Raw genomic sequence first — 20,019 nt, forward strand, 5'->3', positions numbered from 1 at the left:
GCTCTAAAGATACATATATAATTCTATACATGAGGCCACTGTGTATGTACTGAGCCTGACACCTGTACTCACCCGGATCACATCCTGATACCGAGCTACCTCCTGTATTATACTCCAGAGCTGCACTCACTATTCTGCTGGTGCAGCCACTGTGTACATACATTACATTGCTGATCCGGAGTTACCTCCTGTATTATACTCCAAAGCTGCAATCACTATTCTGCTGGTGCACTCACTGTGTGCATACATTACATTACTGATCCTGAGTTACCTCCTGTATTATACTCCAGAGCTGCACTCACTATTCTGCTGGTGCAGTCACTGTGTACATACATTACATTCCTGATCCTGAGTTACATCCTGTATTATACCCCAGAGCTGCACTCACTATTCTGCTGGTACAGTCACAGTGTACATATGTTACTGATCCTGAGTTACATCCTGTATTATACCCCACAGCTGCACTCACTATTCTGCTGGTGCAGTCACTGTGTACATACATTACATTACTGATCCTGAGTTACATCCTGTATTATACCCCAGAGCTGCACTCACTTTTCTGCTGGTACAGTCACAGTGTACATATATTACTGATCCTGAGTTACATCCTGTATTATACTTCAGAGCTGCACTCACTATTCTGCTGGTGCAGTCACAGTGTACATACGTTACATTACTGATCCTGAGTTACATCCTTTATTATACCCCAGAGCTGCACTCACTATTCTGCTGGTACAGTCACAGTGTACATATATTACTGATCCTGAGTTACATCCTGTATTATACTCCAGAGCTGCACTCACTATTCTGCTGGTACAGTCACAGTGTACATATATTACTGTTCCTGAGTTACATCCTGTATACTCCAGAGCTGCACTCACTATTCTGCTGGTGCAGTCACAGTGTACATACGTTACATTACTGATCCTGAGTTACATCCTTTATTATACCCCAGAGCTGCACTCACTATTCTGCTGGTACAGTCACAGTGTACATATATTACTGATCCTGAGTTACATCCTGTATTATACTCCAGAGCTGCACTCACTATTCTGCTGGTACAGTCACAGTGTACATATATTACTGTTCCTGAGTTACATCCTGTATACTCCAGAGCTGCACTCACTAGTCTGCTGGTGCAGTCACAGTGTACATACGTTACATTACTGATCCTGAGTTACATCCTGTATTATACCCCAGAGCTGCACTCACTATTCTGCTGGTACAGTCACAGTGTACATATATTACTGATCCTGAGTTACATCCTGTATACTCCAGAGCTGCACTCACTATTCTGCTGGTACAGTGACAGTGTACATATATTACTGATCCTGAGTTACATCCTGTATTATACTCCAGAGCTGCACTCACTATTCTGCTGGTGCAGTCACAGTGTACATATATTACCGATCCTGAGTTACCTCCTGTATTATACTACAGCGCTGTCGTGTGACGCCATTATGACCGCTGCACTCTTGTGTTGCCTTCATCTATATTACTCGTATCTTGGTCAGACCTGTCTTGTTGTTGTAGCTGTTTACAGAATGACACATTGTAACAAAGCTCCTGTGACACTGAGTAATGATCGTCATCTGCCTGGATGACAAATCTTCGAGTTTTGCCCAGATGCTGTTTGTTAATATAACATTTTATGAATCCAGGACCCGTTTCATCCATCACCGCGGACATCAATCCATCTTCAGCCCTTAGAGGTTCCCATCCCGGGTCGTTTTCCAGTGCAGGCTGACAATTGATTACAATTTTGTCTCAAATCTTAATTTATTCGTTCTCATTTGCAGAATGAATCATTGAGACAGCGGCGTAATAAACATTAGGCAGACATCTCTGCGGCTGACATAGCGGGTCGTGTGTCCTCAGCTGCCTCCAGGAAAGATCCATTACTGAACATGAATCCACATACTGGAGGCTCTGCCATGTCTACTACACAAGAACATGCAAAATATGCACAAAAATACAGAAAGATACATCTTGGAAACAAAGAAGCAACAGTAAAAGCTTTATCCGGACTAATGGAAATATCTAACATTTCATGAAGAAATCTGACATTTTCTTTTTGTTCTTCTTTGTCTACTTCCCTTTGGTCTTCCTCATTCTTCATTTTCCTCTTTTTTTCCCCTGTTCCTTCCTCCTTTTATTTTATTTTTTCTTTCTGCCTCCCTCTTCCACTTCTTCCTCATCATTCTCTTCCTTTCCCTTCTTTTTCTCCCACCACTATGCAGCGCCCCAGAGTCCTGGTCGTTGCAGTAATGTCGTTCTTCCACCAGGGGGAGCGATGTTACGTCTGATGGCACCAAAGGAGTTCACCCTGCCAGGTATCACAGCCACACACACACTTCGCACGCCGGCCACCAGGGGGAGCAGAAGGTTCTATTTATTAGGCCATTCCTCACACTTGGGTAAAACTGGGGGTTGGTTAGGAAGTTAGTCAGTGAGAGTTGAGTCAGAGTTGGAGCCAGGAGGAGGAGAGGAGAGGAGCAGACTGGGCTCGGCCCAGGAAAGGGAAAGAAGGACACGGAGCCGCACCTGCAATCCATGCGGCAGCCTCCTAAGAAAGGACAAGAAAGGAAGTGTGCCGTAGTCAGTGAGCACAGAAGTCATAGCAACAGGAGTGAAACAACAGTGGGAGACCAGGTAGAAGCAGGATGCCTCCCACTGAGCGCAGATCCGGTGGCTGGAACACTGAGGGAGTAATAGACTCTACGCTTTACTTCAGAGACCAGCAGGGCAGTCGATTCCAAGTTGGCTGTCCGACCTAAGAACCTAAGCAGACAAGGTGGCAATGTGGAGGAGGAGGGGCATCTCTAGGTTCCCTATAAAATATACTCAGGCCACCACCGTCATACGGGTTATGTCCTATCCATCTGGGGGACAGAGAGAGAGAAGTAAAAAGAGTGAGGACCTCATGGTAGCTAATGCAAGTAGGGACCTACTACGTTACTGTGCGCAAGGGGAAGGCTACTGATTTCCACCTGGATAAGGGGACTCTGGATTTGCCTTCAGACCGGCTGGACTCTGCCTGGCCTGTGGTCCCTACTCTGGACTGTGGATGCTGAAGCCTTCAGTAAAGGTAAAGAGACTGCACCCATTGTGTCCTCGTTATTCACCGCGCCTTGCACCATCCACCATCACCATCTACACTTTTGGGAAGCCCTGGGGACATACTTCACCTGTGGGAAGGAATACCATCTAGCTGCCATTCCATCACCCCAGCGGACCCCTAAGCAGCGTCGGTCATCCTGACCGAATACCACAGGTGGCGTCACGAACATTACCGTTATCTACGAACTCTGCCTTTTATTGGGCGCCCCTCATAGGGCCACGGTCCGGGTCGGGCCACCGTGACATCCCTGCCGAGGGAACTGAAGGACCCGGTACCGAGTACCCCATTGCCCTTACGTGGGGGCGATCCAACTACTTCCTTCCTATTGCTTTGAGTCCTTCCCTTCTTCCTTCCCTTCATTTTCTAACATCTTCTTCACTTCATTCTCCTCTTCCCCCTGATTCCTATTTTTCTTCCTTTCATCTGCTTTGTATTCTTTCTTTCTTTTTCTGTTTCTTTCTTTCTTTCTTTTTCTTATATCCTCTTCTTCCTTCTTCGTCTTCTTTTTGCTCATTCCTCTTCATTCTTTTACTCATCCTTTTCGTTATCTTCCATTTTCTTCCTCCTCCTTCTCTTTGTTCCGCGTTCTCCTAATTTTCTTCTCCTGTTCTTCATTCTCTTCTATTTCCATCCTTTTTTTTCCTCTTCTATCTTTCATCTTCTACCTCCTCATTTTCATTCTCTTCCATTTTCTTCCTCCTCCTGCTCCTTGTTCCACCTCCGCCTACTTTTCTTCTGTTCCATCTTCTATTTCCATCCTCTTTTTTCTGCTTCTATCTTTCATCTTCTTCCTCCTCCTCCTTTTCATTCTCTTCCTCTTCTACATTGTTTTTTTTCCCATTTGGGTAGAAATAAATCCATGATTCTGTGCTAAAAGTAGATCCATTTTTGCTCATATGATGTAAATGCCAGAAAACTACAGCAACCACCAAGTGCATTGCCTTCTTTTTGAGGTGCAAGTCTGCCCCTCTGCCGCCAATCATCGTCCCCTCTGCCGCCAATCATCGTCCCACCTCCCTGCGCCCTTTATATGACGTATAACGGAGGAGAACAAAGTTCACATTTCATCAGAATTTCGAACATTTGACCTTTCTTTTATTTTTACGCTCGTCTGTCGTTAGGAGACATCATGCCTCTGCGATAACAATACCAGTCACAAAGTATGGGAAAAATTCAAAGAACAAACACACTTAAAGGAAAGAATGACTGTCAAACACCGCCGCACAGAAATGGAGTCTAAAAATATTGGATGTGACAAGTCACAATTGCGCTACTGTCATTTGTCCTTTCCTCGTGTTCTTAGCGCAGCTGGCTCTCGCCCTAATGCGTTCGCTGCCCCATTATTCCCCATTATTGTTGTGATCCCACATACGTCCTCGCCGCCGCGCGTTCTGACACCTCCGTTATATCCCTCTTTCATCTCTGTGTGGGAGGGAGCGACACAACGTTACTTTCAGACTTAAACAATGAAACACTTAAAATGTTACTTGTGACGGGTTCGACGTCGGCCCACGACCTTCAGTCGCCACAAAGGAGCGCAGCCTGTTAAGTATCTGAGACCATGAACGATAAACCCACCCCAAGTAGCCCTGGACCCTCTGTAGGACGAGACGTATCTGTCCGACGAGACGTATCTGTCCGTAGGGAAACTGGGTGGTAACAACTGCGCCAAACCCCTTGTATCGGCTGTATCCCAGCTTTCCCAGGCTCATCAATGGTTAATCTGCCAAGATCTACAGTGGTACGGTATACCCCCGCTATGGGGGAGGCTTTCTGGGAAAGTTGGGTCGGCACTTCATCTTTGCCAATCACTTTAGTGGAGAGATCACGGTACCTGGGCTGCACTAGAGGAAATGAAGAATCCTCGATGGTATAAAATGAAGTCTTTTATGACACCAATACATTTCAGTGGCCAAAGCTCCGGCCGATCACCCAGCTTTCCTGAACTGTAAATATTTCTGCTTGTGTTTAATAATCTTAATCTTTATTTATTTTTTTTTTATATAGCGCTAACATATTCCGCAGCGCTTTACAGTTTTGCACACATTATAACTGTCCCCGTTGGAGCTCACAATCTAAATTCCCTATCAGTATATCTTTGGAATGTGGGAGGAAACCGGAGTACCCGGAGGAAACCCACGCAAACACGGAGAGAACATACAAACTCCTTGCAGATGTTGTCCTGGGTGGGATTAGAACTCAGGACCCGAGCGCTGCAAGGCTACAGTGCTAACCACTGCGCCACCGTGCTGCCCCTGATCTTGTTCCAGGATTCTAATAAGTAACATCCTCTGCGTCACCGTGACGATCATGCATGTCACCCAGCTTTCCCTGAAACTGATAAGACGAGGACAAATATATTTCCTAGTGATGCAAGTATAATAGGAAGCTGAAGTTACCGATTACAGAGTACGTCACTCAGCTTTTTTACAGCCCTGAATGACCAGTTTGCCATTAACCACACTGATAATCATCCCACTACAATGGAAGACTGCAATATTAGAAACCCATTTTATAACCTAGACTTATCTGCTTCTGGGAAAGCTGGGTGACTGTGTAATGACATGTTAGCTGCCACCAATTACCTAGCTTTCCAGAGCTGACAATATTTCTGGTTAGGCTTGATTTGATACCTTGTTTCTCCAGAATTCTGGAAAATGTAACAATCTGTGTTACCATGACAATACATGTTGAGACCCAGCTTTTCCATAAAACTGATAGGATTAGGAAGAATTAATAGAAAAAGAGACTGCTATGGGGCTGTGCTCCGCAGATTGTGGGTCAGGTGGTAATGAATGCTGATTGCTGCAGATATTAAAAGAAACTTTTACTAGAGCTGCTGGCTATCAACCCCCAGCAGGGGCGTCACCCAAGCGCTGCAGCCAATCAATGGCTGCTGATCGGCTGCAGCACTCACAGAAGAAGCATCATTTCCTCCCACTCACGCACTGTTTCTTTTGCTCATATAAACTGTGATCGCTGCAGCCGATCAGAGGCCACTGATTGCCTGCAGGGGTTATATTTGCACTGCAGCCAAACTGGTGACAGGTGCAGTGCAGAATATGAAGAAGCAGCGTCGCTCCAGCGGGTGAGCATTGGGGGTCCCTTCCTCATTAATAAGGAGATATCATGTAACAGACAACTCCTTTAACCCTTTGTAAGGCAATAAACAGGCACGATATAGTAATGAAAAAGGTGAAACCCACAAGAGTCCCATAAAACTGTAGGACTGGGAATGGTGGCCATGGGATGTCGGCTGCATAATATGAGGATACTTACATCAAAATATGCTGCAAAGAGTTGTGCCCCAGTCCAGCCGAGAATCTGAGCTTTGCTCGCTGTTATCAGCCAATCACTCTGCTTTTTCCCTCTGTGATGCAGTGATATACGATGGTGTTACAAGGGGGATGGGGGGGGGGGGGTAGTTATGGCCAAGGTTACTTAAAGGCACAGTTCACGGACAGAGTCCACTGAGCAAACGGTCAGCGAGCACCCCCGGTCTCTTGTACATCAATAGACGAGACCGACACAGCTTTTCCCAAAGTTTGCACATGTGGAAAAAAGGGAATCCAGCTCCAAGTGATAAAATCACTTAACTTTAGTTTAATAGTATTCATTTACAATAGAAATAGGCTATAGGACATACAAAAACCGGGTATACCGGAAGGAGAGTGCCTGTGTAAACTACGCGTTTCGAACACACAAGTGCTCTCAGTCGCACTTGCTCTCCGGCCACGATAGTCCAGGCGAAATAGAGTCCAATAAGGCAACTGTTGTCCAACAGGGCATAACGTTTAATGAACAGGGATGGGATAGAATGAAAAGAGTACAACGCTGGATTTCCTGATCACTCCCTGCACTCTCTGCAGCCGCATCCACAGAACCCACAGCAGCCGCAGGTCTGCAGTAGTCCACTCGCTTGGATCTGGGCGCGCACAACCCCTTCAGCGGGGGCACTTTCAGAGTCCTGGGCCCATGTTGCAGTCCTTAGCCCAGGGGCGGATTATAAGAGGGTCAATATGGGCGGTAGCCCAGGGCCCAGTAGTGTGGGGGGGCCATGGGCTACCGCACAGATTGCCCGCCGGCATTTATGGACCCCCGTGTCTGGTGGGCAGAGAGAGGGGGCCCGCATCGGGCCCCATCTCATCTGCTCACCGGGCCCCTTCCGGCGCTGCGGAGGTTTCCGATTGACGTGCGGGCGCGCGCCCACACGTCAATAGTTAACGATAGCCGCCAGCCAATTGGAGGCTGGCAGCTGAAGTCAGCCGCAGGCGCAGCACATACGTCACCGGCGTCTGACGTCATTGTCAGTCGCTGGCGAGTGCACGCTGCTGGAGGGAGCTCGCCGCTGGAGCGCACAGGTCAGGTGAGGAGACTCGGTTTGTTTTTTTTTGTTTTGTTATTTGATAACTTAACGGTGGACACACTGGGGGCAATGCTGGAGGACACACTGGGGCAGATGATTGCTGGACACAGTGGGTCAATGCTGGAGACACTGGGGCAATGCTGGAGACACTGGGGCAGATTGCTGGACACACTGGGGGTAATATGCTGGACACACTGAGGCAGATTGCTGGACACACTGTCTGGGGGCAATGCTGGACATACTGGGGCAGATTGCTGGACACACTGGGGGTAATATGCTGGACACACTGGGGGTAATATGCTGGACACACTGGGGGTAATATGCTGGACACACTGGGGCAGATTGCTGGACATACTGGGGCAGATTGTTGAACACACTGTCTGGGGGCAAATCTGGACACACTGGGGCAATATGCTGGACATACTGATATCCTGGACACACTGGGGGTAATATGCTGGACACACTGGGGCAGATTGATGGACACACTGTCTGGGGGCAATGCTGGACACACTGGGGCAATATGCTTGACATACTGGGGAAGATTGCTGAACACACTGTCTGGGGGCAATGCTGGACACACTGGGGCAATATGCTGGACACACTGGGGCAGATTACTGGACAACTTGGGGGTAATTGTTATGATAGGCAATTCAGTAACACAATGTACATAGCGATCAGAGCACATACAGTGATCTGACAATAACCCAAAATAATAGAACGAGCTCTGAGACGTGGAAACTCTGTAGACCGCAATTCCTGATCCTCTCCAAACACAACTAGAGGCAGCCGTGGATTGCGCCTAACGCTCCCTATGCAACTCGGCACAGCCTGAGAAACTAACTAGCCTGAAGATAGAAAAATAAGCCTACCTTGCCTCAGAGAAATACCCCAAAGGAAAAGGCAGCCCCCCACATATAATGACTGTGAGTAAGATGAAAAGACAAACGTAGGGATGAAATAGATTCAGCAAAGTGAGGCCCGATATTCTAGACAGAACGAGGATAGGAAAGATAACTTTGCGGTCTACACAAAACCCTAAAGAAAACCACGCAAAGGGGGCAAAAAGACCCTCCGTACCGAACTAACGGCACGGAGGTACACCCTTTGCGTCCCAGAGCTTCCAGCAAAACAAATAGACAAGCTGGACAGAAAAAATAGCAACAAATAGCAAAGAAGCACTTAGCTATGCAGAGCAGCAGGCCACAGGAATGATCCAGAGAAACACAAGTCCAACACTGGAACATTGACAGGAAGCATGGATCAAAGCATCAGGTGGAGTTAAGTAGAGAAGCAGCTAACGACCTCACCAGATCACCTGAGGGAGGAAACTCAGAAGCTGCAGTACCACTTTCCTCCACAAACGGAAGCTCCCAGAGAGAATCAGCCGAAGTACCACTTGTGACCACAGGAGTGAACTCTGCCACAGAATTCACAACAGTACCCCCCCCTTGAGGAGGGGTCACCGAACCCTCACCAGAGCCCCCAGGCCGACCAGGATGAGCCATATGAAAGGCACGAACAAGATCGGGAGCATGGACATCAGAGGCAAAAACCCAGGAATTATCTTCCTGAGCATAACCCTTCCATTTAACCAGATACTGGAGTTTTCGTCTTGAAACACGAGAATCCAAAATCTTCTCCACAATATACTCCAATTCCCCCTCCACCAAAACCGGGGCAGGAGGCTCAACAGATGGGACCATAGGTGCCACGTATCTCCGCAACAATGACCTATGGAATACGTTATGTATGGAAAAAGAATCTGGAAGGGTCAGACGAAAAGACACAGGATTAAGAACCTCAGAAATCCTATACGGACCAATAAAACGAGGTTTAAACTTAGGAGAGGAAACCTTCATAGGAATATGACGAGAAGATAACCAAACCAGATCCCCAACACGAAGTCGGGGACCCACACGGCGTCTGCGATTAGCGAAAAGTTGAGCCTTCTCCTGGGACAAGGTCAAATTGTCCACTACCTGAGTCCAAATCTGCTGCAACCTGTCCACCACAGTATCCACACCAGGACAGTCCGAAGACTCAACCTGTCCTGAAGAGAAACGAGGATGGAACCCAGAATTGCAGAAAAACGGCGAAACCAAGGTAGCCGAGCTGGCCCGATTATTAAGGGCGAACTCAGCCAAAGGCAAAAAGGACACCCAGTCATCCTGATCAGCAGAAACAAAGCATCTCAGATATGTTTCCAAGGTCTGATTGGTTCGTTCGGTCTGGCCATTAGTCTGAGGATGGAAAGCCGAGGAAAAAGACAAGTCAATGCCCATCCTACCACAAAAGGCTCGCCAAAACCTCGAAACAAACTGGGAACCTCTGTCAGAAACAATATTCTCTGGAATGCCATGCAAACGAACCACATGCTGGAAGAACAAAGGCACCAAATCAGAGGAGGAAGGCAATTTAGACAAGGGTACCAGATGGACCATCTTAGAAAAGCCATCATAGACCACCCAAATGACTGACATCTTTTGAGAAACGGGAAGGTCAGAAATAAAATCCATAGAGATATGTGTCCAAGGCCTCTTCGGGACCGGCAAGGGCAAAAGCAACTCACTGGCACGAGAACAGCAGGGCTTAGCCCGAGCACAAATCCCACAGGACTGCACAAAAGTACGCACATCCCGCGACAGAGAGGGCCACCAAAAGGATCTAGCCACTAACTCTCTGGTACCAAAGATTCCAGGATGACCAGCCAACACCGAACAATGAAGTTCAGAGATAACTCTATTCGTCCACCTATCAGGGACAAACAGTTTCTCCGCTGGGCAACGATCAGGTTTATTCGCCTGAAATTTTTGCAGCACCCGCCGCAAATCAGGGGAGATGGCAGACACAATTACTCCTTCCTTGAGGATACCCGCCGGCTCAGATAAACCCGGAGAGTAGGGCACAAAACTCCTAGACAGAGCATCCGCCTTCACATTTTTAGAGCCCGGAAGGTACGAAACACAAAGTCAAAACGGGCAAAAAACAATGACCAACGAGCTTGTCTAGGATTCAAGCGCTTGGCAGACTCGAGATAAGTCAAGTTCTTATGATCAGTCAATACCACCACGCGATGCTTAGCTCCTTCAAGCCAATGACGCCACTCCTCGAATGCCAACTTCATGGCCAGCAACTCTCGGTTGCCCACATCATAATTTCGCTCAGCAGGCGAAAACTTCCTGGAAAAGAAAGCGCATGGTTTCATCACTGAGCAACCAGAACCTCTCTGTGACAAAACAGCCCCTGCTCCAATCTCAGAAGCATCAACCTCGACCTGGAACGGAAGAGAAACATCTGGTTGACACAACACAGGGGCAGAAGAAAAACGACGCTTCAACTCTTGAAAAGCTTCCACAGCAGCAGAAGACCAATTGACCAAATCAGCACCCTTCTTGGTCAAATCGGTCAATGGTTTGGCAACACTAGAAAAATTGCAGATGAAGCGACGATAAAAATTAGCAAAGCCCAGGAACTTTTGCAGACTTTTCAGAGATGTCGGCTGAGTCCAATCGTGGATGGCTTGGACCTTAACCGGATCTATCTCGATAGTAGAAGGGGAAAAGATGAACCCCAAAAATGAAACCTTCTGCACACCAAAGAGACACTTTGATCCCTTCACAAACAAAGAATTTGCACACAGGACCTGAAAAACCGTTCTGACCGGCTTCACATGAGACTCCCAATCATCCGAGAAGATCAAAATGTCATCCAAGTACACAATCAGGAATTTATCCAGGTACTCACGGAAGATGTCATGCATAAAGGATTGAAACACTGATGGAGCATTGGCAAGACCGAACGGCATCACTAGATACTCAAAATGACCCTCGGGCGTATTAAATGCAGTTTTCCATTCATCGCCTTGCCTGATTCTCACCAGATTATACGCACCACGAAGATCTATCTTAGTGAACCAACTAGCCCCCTTAATCCGAGCAAACAAATCAGATAACAATGGCAAGGGGTACTGAAATTTAACAGTGATCTTATTAAGAAGGCGGTAATCTATACACGGTCTCAGCGAACCATCCTTCTTGGCTACAAAAAAGAACCCTGCTCCTAATGGCGACGATGACGGGCGAATATGCCCCTTCTCCAGGGATTCCTTCACATAACTGCCCAGGGATTCCTTCACATAACTGCGCATAGCGGTGTGCTCAGGCATGGATAAATTAAACAGTCGACCTTTTGGGAATTTACTACCAGGAATCAAATTGATAGCACAATCACAATCCCTATGCGGAGGCAGGGCATCGGACTTGGGCTCATCAAATACATCCCGGTAATCAGACAAGAACTCTGGAACCTCAGAAGGGGTGGATGACGAAATTGACAGAAATGGAACATCACCATGTACCCCCTGACACCCCCAGCTGGACACCAACATGGAATTCCAATCCAATACCGGATTATGGGCTTGTAGCCATGGCAACCCCAACACGACCACATCATGCAGATTATGCAACACCAGAAAGCGAATAACCTCCTGATGTGCAGGAGCCATGCACATGGTCAGCTGGGTCCAGTATTGAGGTTTATTCTTGGCCAAAGGTGTAGCATCAATTCCTCTCAATGGAATAGGACACTGCAAGGGCTCCAATAAAAACTCACAACGTTTAGCATAATCCAAGTCCATCAAATTCAGGGCAGCGCCTGAATCCACAAACGCCATGACAGAATACGACGACAAGGAGCATATCAAGGTAACGGACAGAAGAAATTTTGACTGTACAGTACCAATGGCGGCAGACCTAGCGAACCGCTTAGTGCGCTTAGGACAATCAGAGATAGCATGAGTGGAATCACCACAGTAGAAACACAGCCCATTCAGACGTCTGTGTTCTTGCCGTTCAACTCTGGTCATAGTCCTATCGCACTGCATAGGCTCAGGTTTAATCTCAGGTAATACCGCCAAATGGTACACAGATTTATGCTCACGCAAGCGTCGACCGATCTGAATGGCCAAAGACATAGACTCATTCAAACCAGCGGGCATAGGAAATCCCACCATGACATCCTTAATGGCTTCAGAGAGACCCTTTCTGAAAATGGCTGCAAGCGCAGATTCATTCCATTGAGTGAGCACGGACCATTTTCTAAATTTCTGGCAATATAGCTCTATCTCATCCTGAGCCTGACAAAGAGCCAGCAAATTTTTTTCTGCCTGATCTACTGAATTAGGCTCATCGTACAGCAATCCAAGCGCCAGGAAAAACGCATCGATATCACTCAATGCAGGATCTCCTGACGCAAGAGAAAATGCCCAGTCCTGAGGGTCGCCACGCAAAAAAGAAATGACGATCCTAACCTGTTGCGCTGGGTCACCAGAGGAGCGAGGTTTCAAAGCCAGAAACAGTTTACAATTATTCTTGAAACTCAGAAATTTAGTTCTATCTCCAAAAAACAAATCTGGAATAGGAATTTTCGGTTCTAACAAAGAATTCTGAACCACAAAATCTTGAATATCTTGAACTCTTGCCGTGAGCTGATCTACACATGAAGACAGACCTTTAATGTCCATTGAAACACCTGTGTCCTGAACCACCCAAATGTCTAGGGGAAAAAAAAGACAAATCACAGTGCAAAGGAAAAAAATGGTCTCAGAACTTCTTTTTTCCCTCTATTGAGAATCATTAGTACTTTTGGCTTCCTGTACTGTTATGATAGGCAATTCAGTAACACAATGTACATAGCGATCAGAGCACATACAGTGATCTGACAATAACCCAAAATAATAGAACGAGCTCTGAGACGTGGAAACTCTGTAGACCGCAATTCCTGATCCTCTCCAAACACAACTAGAGGCAGCCGTGGATTGCGCCTAATGCTCCCTATGCAACTCGGCACAGCCTGAGAAACTAACTAGCCTGAAGATAGAAAAATAAGCCTACCTTGCCTCAGAGAAATACCCCAAAGGAAAAGGCAGCCCCCCACATATAATGACTGTGAGTAAGATGAAAAGACAAACATAGGGATGAAATAGATTCAGCAAAGTGAGGCCCGATATTCTAGACAGAACGAGGATAGGAAAGATAACTTTGCGGTCTACACAAAACCCTAAAGAAAACCACGCAAAGGTGGCAAAAAGACCCTCCGTACCGAACTAACGGCACGGAGGTACACCCTTTGCGTCCCAGAGCTTCCAGCAAAACAAATAGACAAGCTGGACAGAAAAAATAGCAACAAATAGCAAAGAAGCACTTAGCTATGCAGAGCAGCAGGCCACAGGAATGATCCAGAGAAACACAAGTCCAACACTGGAACATTGACAGGAAGCATGGATCAAAGCATCAGGTGGAGTTAAGTAGAGAAGCAGCTAACGACCTCACCAGATCACCTGAGGGAGGAAACTCAGAAGCTGCAGTACCACTTTCCTCCACAAACGGAAGCTCCCAGAGAGAATCAGCCGAAGTACCACTTGTGACCACAGGAGTGAACTCTGCCACAGAATTCACAACAGGTAATATGCTGGACACACTGGGGGTAATATGCTGGACACACTGGGGCAGATTGCTGGATACTCTGGGGCAATATGCTGGACATACTGGGGCAGATTGTTAAACACACTGTCTGGGGGCAATGCTGGACACAATGGGGCAATGCTGGATACACTGGGGCAATGCTGGACACACTGGGGCAGATTGCTGGACACACTGTGGGCAATGCTGGACAATTGGACATACTGGGGCAGATTGCTGGACACACTGGGGGCAATGCTGGACATACTGGGGCAGATTGCTGGACACACTGGTGGTAATATGCTGGACAGACTGGGGCAGATTGCTGGACACACTGTCTGGGGGCAATGCTGGACACACTGGGGAAATATGCTTGACATACAGTACAGACCAAAAGTGTGCACACACCTTCTCATTAAAAGATTTTTCTGTATTTTCATGACTATGAAATTTGTAAACTCACACTGAAGGCATCAAAACTATGAAATAACACGTGGAATTATATACTTAATAAAAAAGTGTGAAACAACTGAAAATATGTCTTATATTCTAGGTTCTTCAAAGTAGCTTTTTTCTTGCCATAATACAAATTCTAACAGTCTATTCAGTAGGGCTATCAGCTGTGTATCCACCAGACTTCTGCACAACACAACTGATGGTCCCAACCCCATTTATAAGGCAAGAAATCCCACTTATTAAACCTGACAGGGCACACCTGTGAAGTGAAAACCATTCCCGGTGACAAGAGAATGCCAAGAGTGTGCAAAGCAGTCATCAAAGCAAAAGGTGGCTACTTTGAAGAACTTAGAATATAAGACATATTTTCAGTTGTTTCACACTTTTTTGTTAAGTATATAATTCCACATGTGTTAATTCATAGTTTTGATGCCTTCAGTGTAAATTTACAATTTTCATAGTCATGAAAATACAGAAAAACTTTAAATGAGAAGGTGTGTCCAAACTTTTGATCTGTACTGTATAGGGGAAGATTGCTGGACACACTGTCTGGGGGCAATGCTGGACACACTGTGGCACATTGCTGGACACACTGTCTGGGGGCAATGCTGGATACACTGGGGCAATTGTTGTGAATTCAGATTTTGGGCTCCCTCCGGTGGTTGTAGAGGGTAATGCAGTTGTGCCTGGACTGCAGGATTGGACAGGTGTATCTACTAATTGCAAAACTGACTGGGGTATATAGCTTTGCAGGACTCTTTAGTCCCTGCCAGTTGTCCATTGTTTTTGGAGGATTCACGTCCCTTCTGGTCTCTCCTGTTCGCTGTGCTTTTCTTCAAAGATAAGTCCTGGCTTTGTTTTTGCTGTCCACCTGCTGTGGACCTTATAGTTCTGTGCATTTTCATGTTTTGTCTTGTCCAGCTTTGTCTGTGTAGGGATTTTTTGCAGCCTTGCTGTGTCTCTGGAGATATAGATATACCCTCCATGTCTTTAGTCAGATGTGGTGTTTTGTATTTTCTGTGGTGGATATTTTCTAGTGTTTTAATACTGACCGCATAGTACTCTGTTCTATTCTTTCTATTTAGCTAGTATGGCCTCCTATGCTAAATCCTGATTGTGTTTTTTCCCTCTCCTCTCACAGTCAATATTTGTGGGGGCTGTCTGTCCTTTGGGGATTTTCTCTGAGGCAAGATAGGTTTCCTATTTCTGTCTTTAGCGGTAGTTAGTTTCTTAGGCTGTGTCGAGGGGTCTAGGGAGTGTTAGGTACCCCCCAAGGCTACTTCTAGTTGCGCTGCTAGGTTCAGGAATTGCGGTCAGTACAGGTGCCACCTTCTCCAGAGTACGTCTCATGCTGCTCCAAGGCCACCAGATGATAACAGTACAACTGGCCAACAATGAGTTAATTGCATCTCAGGAGAAGGGAGGGAAGGTTTTGAGCCATTTTTTTTCCTTAGCCTGTTCCTCCCTCTTAATCTCTGGGTGGCTGTGGAACCTAGTAATAACATGAGTGTTCAGGAGTTAGTTTCTCGTGTGGATCAGCTTGCTGCTAGGGTACAGGGTATTTCAGATTATATTGTTCAGACTCCTGCCTTAGAACCTAGGATTCCCACTCCTGATTTATTCTTTGGTGACAGATCCAAATTTTTGAGTTTCAAAAATAACTGTAAACTGTTTTTTGCATTGAGACTCCGGTCTTCTGGTGATCCCATTCAGCAGGTTAAAATTATCATATCCCTGCTGCGTGGTGACCCACAGGATTGGGCATTTTCCCTGGAAACTGGCAACCCTGCTTTGCTTAATGTTGATTGTTTCTTTCAAGCATTGGGGTTATTGTATGATGAGCCTAATTCTGTGGATCAAGCTGAGAAGATCTTGTTGGCCCTGTTTCAGGGTCAAGAAGCGGCAGAATCGTATTGCCAGAAATTTAGAAAATGGTCTGTACTGACTAAATGGAATGAGGATGCCTTGGCGGCAATTTTCAGAAAGGGTCTTTCTGAATCCGTTAAAGATGTTATGGTGGAGTTCCCCACACCTGCTGGTCTGATTTTATGTCTCTGGCCATTCAGATTGATCGGCGCTTGCGCGAGCGCAGAGTTGTGCACACTGTGGCATTGTCCTCCGAGCGGAGCCCTGAGCCTATGCAGTGTGATTGGATTTTGTCTAGAGCTGAACGTCTAAGATTCAGGCGCCAGAATAGGTTGTGTTTTTACTGCGGCGATTCTGCTCATGTTATTTCTGATTGCCCTAAGCGTACTAAGAGAATCGCTAGTTCTGCTACTATCAGTACTGCGCAACCTAAATTTCTGTTGTCTGTGACCTTGATCTGCTCATTGTCGTCATTTGCTGTCATGGCATTTGTGGATTCAGGCGCCGCTCTGAACTTAATGGACTTAAAATTTGCCAGACGTTGTGGTTTCCCCTTGCAGCCTTTGCAGAATCCTATTCCTTTAAGGGGCATTGATGCTACACCGTTGGCTAAAAATAAACCTCAGTTTTGGACACAGCTGACCATGTGCATGGCGCCAGCCCATCAGGAAGATTGTCGTTTTCTGGTGTTGCATAATTTGCATGATGATATTGTGCTGGGTTTCCCATGGTTACAGGAACATAATCCGGTGTTAGATTGGAGATCTATGTCTGTGACTAGTTGGGGTTGTCAGGGGGTTCATGGTCACGTTCCTTTGATGTCAATTTCCTCTTCCCCCTCTTCTGAAATTCCTGAGTTTTTGTCAGATTTCCAGGATGTATTCGATGAGCCCAAATCCAGTTCCCTTCCACCGCATAGGGACTGTGATTGTGCTATTGACTTGATTCCAGGTTGTAAGTTCCCTAAGGGCTGACTTTTCAACCTGTCTGTGCCAGAACATGCCGCCATGCGGAGCTATATTAAGGAGTCTTTGGAGAAGGGGCATATTTGGCCATCTTCTTCACCTTTGGGAGCAGGTTTTTTTTTTCTTGCCAAGAAGGATGGCTCCTTGAGACCCTGTATTGATTATCGCCTCTTGAATAAGATCACGGTCAAATTTCAATACCCTTTACCTTTGCTTACTGATTTGTTTGCTAGGATTAAGGGGGCTAGTTGGTTTACCAAGATTGACCTTCGAGGGGCATATAATCTTATTCGTATTAAGCAGGGTGACGAATGGAAAACTGCATTTAATACGCCCAAAGGCCATTTTGAATACCTCGTGATGCCATTCGGACTCTCTAATGCCCCATCTGTGTTCCAATCCTTCATGCATGATATCTTTCGGAGTTATCTTGATAAATTCATGGTTGTATATTTGGATGATATTTTGATTTTTTCCGATGATTGGGAGTCTCATGTGAAACAGGTCAGGATGGTATTTCAGATCCTCCGTGATAATGCTTTATTTGCGAAGGGGTCGAAGTGCCTCTTTGGAGTGCAGAAGGTTTTTTTTTTGGGCTTCATTTTTTCTCCCTCATCTATAGAAATGGATCCGGTTAAGGTTCAGGCCATTCATGATTGGATTCAGCCCACATCTGTGAAGAGCCTTCAGAAATTCTTGGGCTTTGCTAATTTTTATCGTCGTTTCATTGCCAACTTCTCCAGTGTGGTTAAACCTCTGACCGATTTGACAAAGAAAGGCGCTGATGTGACGAATTGGTCCTCCGCGGCTGTTTCTGCCTTTCAGGAGCTACTTCTGCCCCTGTGTTGCGTCAGCCAGATGTTTCTCTTCCATTTCAGGTTGAGGTTGACTCGTCTGAGATTGGGGCAGGAGCCGTTTTGTCTCAGAGGAATTCTGAAGGGTCCTTGATGAAACCGTGTGCCTTCTTTTCTCGAAAGTTTTTGCCTGCGGAACGCAATTATGATGTCAGCAATCGGGAGTTGTTGGCTATGAAGTGGGCATTTGAGGAGTGGCGACATTGGCTTGAGGGGGCCAAGCATCGTATTGTGGTCCTGACTGATCATAAGAATCTGATTTACCTCGAGTCTGCCAAACGGCTGAATCCTAGACAGGCTCGATGGTCCCTGTTTTTCTCCAGTTTTGCTTTTATGGTCTCGTACATTCCTGGTACTAAGAATGTTAAGGCGGATGCTGAGCCGGTCGGCATTCTGAAGGAAGGGGTGGTTCTTTCTGCCATTTCCCCTGATTTACGGCTTCCCCTCATCCTTCAAGCATGCCAAGATCACACCCATCCTCAAAAAGCCCTCCCTCGACCCATCCTCTGTGTCTAGCTATCGCCCGATATCTCTTCTCCCTTATGCCTCCAAATTGCTGGAGCAACACGTCCATCTTGAACTGTCCTCCCACCTCTCCTCCTGCTCCCTCTTTGATCGGTTACAATCAGGCTTCCGTTCCCATCACTCAACTGAAACTGCCCTAACTAAAGTCACCAATGACCTACTAACTGCCAGGAGCAAGCGATACTACTCTGTCCTCCTTCTCCTGGACCTGTCTTCTGCCTTTGACACTGTGGACCACTCCCTTTTGCTACAAATTCTCTCATCTCTTGGCATCACAGACTTGGCCCTTTCCTGGATCTCGTCATATCTGACAGACCGAACATTCAGTGTCTCCCTCCCCCACACCACCTCCTCACTTCGCCCGTTGTCTGTCGGTGTTCCTCAAGGCTCTGTTCTAGGACCCCTACTCTTCTCCATCTACACTTTTGGCTTGGGACAGCTCATAGAATCCCACGGTATGCAGTACCATCTCTACGCTGATGACACGCAGATCTACCTATCCGGACCTGACCTCACCTCCTTGCTTACCAAAATCCCGCACTGTCTGTCTGCTATTTCAGCCTTCTTTTCTGCTTTCTACAACTGAACATGGACAAAACAGAATTCATCATCTTTCCCCCATCTCACTCTACCCCTCCACTAGACCTATCCATCAATGTCAATGGCTGCTCACTTTCCCCAGTCCAACACGCCCGGTGCCTCGGGGTGATCCTCGACTCTGCCCTCTCTTTCAAGCCACATATCCAAGCCCTTGCCTCCTCCTGCCGTCTCAAACTCAAAAATATTTCCCGGATCCGTGCTTTCCTTGACCTCGACACCGCAAAAACGCTAGTGCATGCCCTTATCATCTCCCGCCTCGACTACTGCAACCTCCTACTCTCTGGACTCCCCTCTAGCACTCTGGCACTGCTCCAATCCATCCTACACTCTGCTGCCCGACTAATCTACCTGTCTCCCCGCTATTCCCCAGCCTCTCCCCTATGTCAAGCCCTTCACTGGCTTCCTATCGCCCAGAGACTCCAGTTCAAAACCCTCACAATGACATACAAAGCCATCCACAACCTTTCTCCTCCATACATCTGTGACATGGTCTCCCGGTACCTACCTACACGCAACCTCCGATCCTCTCAAGACCTCCTTCTCTACTCCCCTCTCATCTCTTCTTCCCACAACCGCATCCAAGACTTCTCCCGTGCTTGCCCCATACTCTGGAACTCTCTACCCCAACACATCAGACTCTCGCCTACCATAGAAACCTTCAAAAAGAACCTGAAGACTCATCTCTTCCGACAAGCCTACAGCCTGCAGTGATCCTGAAGTTACTGAACCGCCGCGCAACCTGCCCTACCCTCTCCTAGTGTTCCATCACCCATCCCCTGCAGACTGTGAGCCCTCGTGGGCAGGGTCC

This window comes from Ranitomeya imitator, chromosome 1 (genome assembly GCF_032444005.1).
Source record: "Ranitomeya imitator isolate aRanImi1 chromosome 1, aRanImi1.pri, whole genome shotgun sequence".
In the NCBI taxonomy this organism is placed as follows: domain Eukaryota; kingdom Metazoa; phylum Chordata; class Amphibia; order Anura; family Dendrobatidae; genus Ranitomeya; species Ranitomeya imitator.